The sequence below is a fragment of the Macaca mulatta genome, chromosome 4 (assembly GCF_049350105.2).
Source record: "Macaca mulatta isolate MMU2019108-1 chromosome 4, T2T-MMU8v2.0, whole genome shotgun sequence".
NCBI classification, from domain to species: Eukaryota; Metazoa; Chordata; class Mammalia; order Primates; family Cercopithecidae; genus Macaca; species Macaca mulatta.
The window spans coordinates 149,605,522-149,612,431 of NC_133409.1; positions in this window are offsets into that span (position 1 = coordinate 149,605,522).

Genomic DNA, 6,910 nt, shown 5'->3' on the forward strand with positions numbered 1-6,910 from the left:
CCAGGTCACGCTGATACAAGAGGTGGGTTCCCTTGGTCTTGGGTAGCTCTGCCTCTGTGGCTGTGCAGGGTACAGCCTCCCTCCTGACTGCTTTCAAGGGCTGACTTTGACTATCTGTGGCTTTTCCAGTGCAAGCTGTCAGTGGATCTACTATTCTGTGGTCTGGAGGATGGTGGCCCTCTTCTCACAGCTCCACTAGGCAGTTCCTCAGTAAGGACTCTATGTGGGGGCTATGACCTCACATTTCTCTTCCACATTGCCCTAGCAGAGGTTCTCCATGAGGTCCCTGCCCCTGAAGCAAATATTTGCCTGGGCATTTGGGCATTTCCCTACATCTTCTGAAATCTAGGTGGAGGTTTCCAAACCTCAATTCTTGACTTCTGTGCACCCGCAGGCTCAACACCACATGGAAGCTGCCAAGGCTTGGGGCTTCCATCCTCTGAAGCCACAGCCTGAGCTGTACATTGGCCTCTTTCAGTCATGGCTGGAGCAGCTGGAACACAGGGCACCAAGTCCCTAGGCTGCACATAGCACAGGAACCATGGGCCTGGTCCACAAAACCATTTTTTCCTCCTGGGCCTCTGGTTCTGTGATGGGAGGGACTGCTGTGAAGGTCTCTGAATATGGCCTGGAGACATTTTCCCATGGTCTTGGGGATTAATATTAGGCTCCTTGCTACTTATGCAGATTTCTGCAGCTGGCTTGAATTTTTCCTAAAAAATGGGTTTTTCTTTTCTACTGCATCACCAGACTGCAGTTTTTCTGAACTGTTATGCTCTGTTTCCCTTTTAAAACAGAATGCTTTTAACAGTACCCAAGTCACCTCTTGAATGTTTTGCTGCTTAGAAATTTCTTCTGCCAGATACTCTAAATCATCTCTCTCAAGTTTAAAGTTCCACAAATCTCTAGGCCAAGGGCAAAATGCCACCAGTCTCTTTGCTAAAACATAACAAGAGTCACCTTTGCTCTAGTTCCCAAGAAATTTCTCATCTCCATCTGAGACCACCTCAGCCTGGACCTTATTGGTCATATCACTATCAGCATTTTTGTTAAAGCTAGTCAACAAATCTTTAGGGGGTTCCAAACTTTCCCACATTTTCCTATCCTCTTTGGAGTCCTCCAAACTGTTCCAACCTCTGTCTGTTACCCAGTCCAAAGTTGCCTCCACATTTTTAGGTATCTTTTCAAAAACACCCCACTCCTGGAACCAATTTACTATACGAGTTCGTTTCACACTGCTGATTAAAGACATACCGGAGACTGGGAAGAATAAGAGGTTTAATTGGACTTACAGTTCCACTTGACTGGGGAGGTCTCAGAATCATGGTGGGAGGTGAAAGTCACCTCATTTTCTCTTGCAGCAAGAGAAAATGAGGAAGGAACAAAAAGAGAAACCCCTGATAAACCCATCGGATATTGTGAGGCTTATTCACTATTATGAGAATAGCATGGGAAAGACTGGCCCCCATGACTGAATTACCTCCCCGGGATCCCTCCCACAACACATGGGAATTCTGGGAGATACAATTCAAGTTGAGATTTGGGTGGGGACACAGCCAAACCATATCATTGGGTATACACCCAAAGGACTATAAATCATTCTATTATAAAGATACGTGAATGTGTATGTTTATTGAAGCACTATTCACAATAACAAAGGCATGGAATCACCCTAAATGTCCATCAATGATAGACTAGATAAAGAAAATATGGTACATACACACCACGGAATACTATGCAGCCACAAAAAGGAATGAGATTATGTCCTTTGCAGGGACATGGATGGAGCTGGAAGCCATTATCCTCAGCAAACTAATGCAGGAACAGAAAACCAAATACTGCATGTCCTCACTAATAAGTGGGAGTTGAACAATGAGAACACATGGCCATAGGGAGGGGAACAACACACACTGGGGCCTATGAGGGGCAGGGGCAGGGAGAACATTAGGATAAATAGCTCATGCATGCTGGGCTTAATACCTAGGTGATGGGTTGATAGGTGCAGCAAATGGCCATGCCACACATTTTCTCATGTAACAAATCTACATGTCCTACAACATGTACTCTAGAACATAAAACAAAAAAAAGAAACAATTCAATTCAAAAATGGGATTCTTTAGATTCCTCATATAAGATCATGCATTACTTGTCTTTCCACGTCTGGCTTATTTCACTTAGCATAATGTCCTCTAGGTTCATGCATGTTGTCACAAGTAATAGTGTGAAAGAAAAATAGAATCTTGGGACCCCAAACTCACTATGCCAAGGGAAAGTTAATTTTGAGGACTGTCTTCCTTTTGTTCCCAAAATTAATGGTAATTTCACAACCCCATGTAATAACCTTGTTTCCTCTACTCATTCCCTCTTTTCACATGTTTACTTAATTTTATGTAAAATGTAGATTTACTGAGCATAAGATAATTTATGATCAACTTTTTCTTCTACTCTCTTTTCACAAGTAAAATGTAGATTTACTGAGGCTAATCAAAGACTCAGGAATGTAACCACTTGTGTCATGGCCCACTCTTCCTCTTTTTTTGTCTCCTTCCCCTCCTGCTTGCTCTTTCTCCTTTAAATATGGAAGTTCTCAAAACCCTCTTTGGCAAAAGCATGGATCCCAGATGCTCCTGTGATTTGTGTTTTTCCCAGGTGTATTCCTCAACCTTGGCAAAATAAACCTTTAATTGATTGAGACCTACCTCAGTCACTTTTTGACTTACAACAGGATTTCCTTCTTTTTAAAGCCTGAATAGGATTTTTTTGTTTTTGTTTTTGAGATGGAGTCTTGCACTCTCACCCAGGCTGGAGTGCAGTGGCACCATCTCGGCTCACTGCAAGCTCCGCCTCCTGGGTTCACATCATTCTCCTGCCTCAGCCTCCCGAGTAGCTGGGACTACAGGCGTCCGCCACCACGCCTAGCTAATTTTTTGTATTTTTAGTAGAGATGGGGTTTCACCATGTTAGCCAGGATGGTCTCGATCTCCTGACCTTGTGATCTGCCTGCCTTGGCCTCCCAAAGTGCTGGAATTACAAACGTGAGCCACCGCACCTGGCCCTGAATGGGATATAATTGCGTATACATACCACATTTTCTTTATCTACTCATCTGTTGAATGACACAGGCTGATTCTATATCTTGACTATTGTGAATATTTCATGGAACATAGGAGTATAGGTATATTTCTGACATATTAATTTTAAATTCTTTGCCTACATCCTGCAAGTGGGATTACTACATCATATGATATTTCTATTTTTAATTTTTTGAGGAACTTCCATATTGTTTTCCATAATGGTTGCACTAATTTACATTCCCACCAACAGCATACAAATGTTTCCTTTTGTCTATATCCTTAACACTTGTTACTTTTTGTCTTTTTGATAATAGCCATTCTGACAGATGTGAGGTGATGTGTCATTGTGGTTTAAATGGAATATCTTAAGTTTTCCTATCTGAGGATATAAAAGTACTCTCCCCAAAATATTACTGCTAATGTCGCTGTTTTGCATGAACCATAGCCTTGAGCTGAGTTCTTGGATACATGAGTTCTTGAGTACTTGGATATGGGTTTAAGTACTCAAGAACTATATATATTTTTATGTGGCTGAATATTAGGGCCTCTCTTTCTGTAAGAACTTACAGAAAAAGGAGACATTATAAAGATCTCAGAGACAGATATTTAAGTTTTTTCTGGGAATGAAGGAACATGGTGACTGCTAATCTAGAGGCTGGGGGAAGAGCTGTCTCTGGAAATATCCCAGGCATCACTAAGGAACGAGAAGTAGAGACAGGTAGAGGTGTGTTGGAAAGAGTGACATGTGTAGGTTAGCTCTGGGTGATTTAATCACCAGTGGTCCAACTGAGGTGATGTGTGGATGAGGAGATTGACAGGAAGAAGGAACCTGAAATGATAGATCAGGAAACAAAGCCTCATTGTTCATATCACTATCAGCATATCCACTGCAGGCAGCTTGGTTTTCATCCCAGTCTTCTGTCTTCAGGGACTCTTTTCATACAGCATGAGGAGCCATGGGACTAGTGAGGTCTGGGCTTCTGTGCCAAGATCACCCACATTCCTCATTTCCCCTCAAATGTTCCAAATGCTTTGTATCACCTGATTTTCTATCTTCCTGCTAAAGCTTTTCCTATGCTCCTACTCCTTCACCCTCCATTATCCTCCAATTCTTACCTGACTTCCACCCTGGAGTTTCCCCATGGCCACTTGCTTGTGGGAGCCACTGTCTGAACACAGCTCCTGAATGCTACTGATGTGGCTGTTTCTTCAGATTCTGTAGAAAGATTTTAAAGAGATAACTTTGTGCCAAGAGAAAGGACCTAGTTTATATGTGCCACGAAAAATTCTTATATATAACTGGTTACCTAGAAGTTGATATAAAAGAAATACGTAAGTGGCTTCACAAAGATTTTGAAAAATTTAGGGATAACTGCTTGATAAATTTTAATTAAAGGAAAACAATATTCTGGGAGCAGCATTCCTAGTTATATTACCATTGGCATTAAGGAGGCCACAGAACCTTTCAGAATATACAGTGATTCTTGATTCCTGAAATAAATGCAAGGTAGGGTCCTGGATGGTCCTTCTGGTGACAGGATGACTCCTATGTTCACATTCAACTCCATTGACCAAGCACAAATTCCAAGAGATGCTGACCAGGGAAGATGATTTCTCCCTTGATTCTACAAAGAAGGAGTCCATGACTTTTTCTTCTGTCCTGAAGGAAGAGAGGATGTCCCTTGAAGAGAGTCTCCCTACTGTAACCCTGACCCTCCCTACTAATGGCAGTGTCTTTTTAGCCCATTTACCCACATGGGGTAAATGCTGTAATTGCTCTGCCCCCACAGAGGCTTGGCAGGCAATTCAGGTGAGACACTCTGAATAAGGATGTTTGACCTAGTTTCTTTCTTCTCTGGCCTTCTTCTGCCTGAATGCCCTGAATAATGCAGCAGGGCCATGGCCAGCATAGACAACTGTAGAGAAGGCTGGGTCAGGCAGACACAGCTGGCAGAAGCTCAAAGCAAAATATTTCCAGTGAGATTTTAGTCAATCAGAAAAAGGCTCAAAATTGACACTTGTTGCTAGCTGAAAAGTCTGTGCGAAGAGGCCTGTGAGACTGGGGAATCCCCAGGTCTGACGCAGCCTTTGCCTCAGAATCAACCTGCGGGAAGTTTTTCCCTTAGACAGGAAGGAGAGGATTCTGAGGGACACTGAGGTGGGGGCTGAGGAAGGACATTGAGGGCACCTTCAGATCTCTCTGCCTATTCTTCCTTGTCCCACCTCCATTTCAGGTGTGAGTATGGTTCCTCCTTTATACATCCATCACAGCAGTGGAGACCCTCCTTAGACTGGGCTTATCCTGATTCTGAGTACACCATTGCTGCTGGACACACAGTGGCAATCTTCCCAGTCTCAGGTGCTCTAGAAATATGCACTGAATAATACAGAATATTGGAGTGACTCAACGCTTTCATGTGCCACTATTGCAAACCTCTTGCTGTTGCCTCTTCACTGCTTCTTTTTACCTGGTAAACTTATATTCTGATTTTAGATTGTATTCTCTACTTTAAAAGCAGAACCTACAATTTTGGGAAAAGAAAGAGAGAAAGGGAGAGAAGAAGAGAGGTGGAGATATTTATTGTCTTGGTTGGGGTCAGAAGTAATGTTTGCCAGGCATTGTTCTAATTGCTTTGTAACCATTAGTACTGCCCCTAGTCACTGGCAAGAGGAGCCTGATAAGTTATGTTTATTTATAAAAGCACACTGATGTAGATATGTCCATGAGGAACTGTTAAATAAAAAAATATATAGAATTGGAAAAAACCACGTTGATACCTCTGCTCTTTGGGATTTGATGTTTAGGGCTGGCACAGTACAGTCTGTGACTCTAAACATTTTTTCCACCATTAATACTATTCAGGACCTAGGAAATGCTTCTCCACAGCTTTTGCTCTCTCTCCTCAAATCTAAACATAGCTATGTCTGAATACTGTAAAGATTTGTGTATTGTGCCTTTGCTGATATCAGATGCATCTATTTCATGGTTCAGGGAGGATTTAAACAGCTGAAGAACTTAAAAAAGAAATGTCAATTTAATTAACGTTTCAAATACTTTCACTCGAGGAGCATAAATACAATATATTCTTGCATAATGAAGAATAATTTACCAGCAGGAATGGGTGTCATTTTGTTTTTGGTTTATTTTCTTGTTCCACATATTAACCTGATAGTTACACATAACAGTTGAGGAGCCTTTTGTAACATTAAACAAGTCATATTAATCTTACATTTGTATATGTGAAGATCTAGATGTAAAACGCATGAGACATGACCCACATTTTACAAAGAGAAGCCTGGGGCGAAAATAAATTCAGTAATTTGTTGACTCTTCTAAAGTACATTAGTGGTGGAACTGCAACTCACCATTATTTGCTTCTAAGAACTTTGCTCTTCTCACCAAAACTTAAGGCTCCTCAGCGTGTCTAAGATAACAGCAGTAAAAATTTCTATTACAGCAATTTTCTCTCCCCTGAAATATGATCCCCACTTAATTTGCCCTATTGAAAGAATCCCAAGTGTAAGAACAACCGGTTTTTAATCAATATTACAAATATGTTTACTGTTGAATCGCATTTTTCTTTGGCTTCTTAAAATCCCTTAGGCATTCAATCTTCAGCTCTTCTATAATTGAGAGGAAATTTTCTCCTCAAACGTTCATCCAGAGCAGTTTGAAGGACTTCACAGTGTCAGGCACGGGATTGAGAACCTTCACACACAAAAAAATGTCTGCCCGGAGACAGATGAGGTCCTTCAGCTCCAGTGCTGATTGGTTCTTTTCCAAGGGACCATCCAACCCTACCACTCACGGAAACGTCCACAGATTTTTATTCTTT